Raw genomic sequence first — 1,500 nt, forward strand, 5'->3', positions numbered from 1 at the left:
CACTTTTATATAGTTGGAAAATGTATAACAAAAGTTGGCATAGTGTTGGATAAAACCGACTCTTATTTAAGCGTTGCCTTAGACATGCATATTCCAACCCTTATACAAAGAGTTGACCAGAACATATGTCAACAAGTCTATCCCGACATTTAGAAAAGTATCGGCCCAAAAAGGTTGTGTTAGAGATATTTTGTTTTAGTGTACGTAAGATATAAAATAAATTTAAATACAATAAGATTATGTTACGAGAAGACTAAAAACATAATACACAAAAAAATTGAAATGAAAACTATACATGATTTTTTCCTTGAATGAAATCCCTAAACATAAATAATGCAAATCAATTGGTGACTAATTGTGTAGATTAATATATAATTTAAAAATAAAAAATGCAAAGAAATTGGGTATGGATTATGAATCAAATAATTATTTAAATAATTTTAATTTCTAAACATTTTCCCCAGTTGGTTGAACACAAGTGCTAAATTGAAATGCAAGCCTTTTAAATATATAATTTATAAATATATTAAATTTTTAAAAATAAAAATTAAGTAATAATTTGTTCTAAATTAAATTATAGTGAGAAATTATTTGAATAGTTTAAAATCAAATCGTTGTGAACTAAAATTTTTATAAATTAAATCATAATAATACATAATGTAAAAAAAATAGAATGCACACGAAAAATAAAATAAATGCAACATAAATAAAAATATATATAAAAATTATTAACTCATAAAAACATAATATGCATTTATTGGAAATAAATTTATAATAATAAATCTATAACAATATTTAATACAAAAACAAAAACAAAAACACAATTTCTTTGAACAAAAAAAGAATATGCTATTCCTTTGAACCAAAAAACAATCAATTATCCCGAAATAGAAATAGAAAGTAGCTTGGTCTGTCGGCATGAGCCCAATAAGGAGTAAACGTGGGATATGGGTTTGATCAAAGCTGGCCCCCGTCGTGATCGTCTAAAACGTCTTTAAATTAAAAGATTTGGCGTCGCCCGGACTCGAACCGGAGACCTTCAGTGTGTTAGACTGACGTGATAACCAACTACACCACGACACCTTATTTGTTAGATAGTAAAAAATAATATTTAAAATTTTCTGTTTCTGTATACAATATAGAAGGTTATGGGGTTATGGGTTCAACTAATTTTGATTTTATGTAATTCTCTATATATGGTTTTTACTTGATTCAAATTTTATAAATTAATAACATAATTATTTATATAATATTTATATAATTACATATATAAATAATTATATTTATTTAATATAAAAATATATTGATGTATTTACTTAAATATATACAATTAAACCGAAACCAAAATTTCATGTGTTTGATGGACTAAATTAAAATTCATGCACTAAATTACATATTGAATCAAAATTTCATGTATAATATTGATATGTTTTGACTTGAATGAAGGAGTGATTAAAACTCTTATCAAATATCCATTTAGCATGGGTCCAAACCGTGCTA

At 24.7% G+C, this 1,500-nt stretch overlaps 1 non-coding gene across 1 annotated transcript; it reads right to left on the bottom strand.

The window, feature by feature from the left end:
• Positions 1 to 1,009: 1,009 nt before the first annotated feature.
• Positions 1,010 to 1,083, bottom strand: TRNAV-AAC (transfer RNA valine (anticodon AAC)). The gene has a single exon. It is a non-coding gene; the product is annotated as a tRNA-Val (tRNA).
• Positions 1,084 to 1,500: the final 417 nt, after the last annotated feature.

This window comes from Gossypium raimondii, chromosome 12, assembly GCF_025698545.1.
Source record: "Gossypium raimondii isolate GPD5lz chromosome 12, ASM2569854v1, whole genome shotgun sequence".
NCBI lineage: Eukaryota > Viridiplantae > Streptophyta > Magnoliopsida > Malvales > Malvaceae > Gossypium > Gossypium raimondii.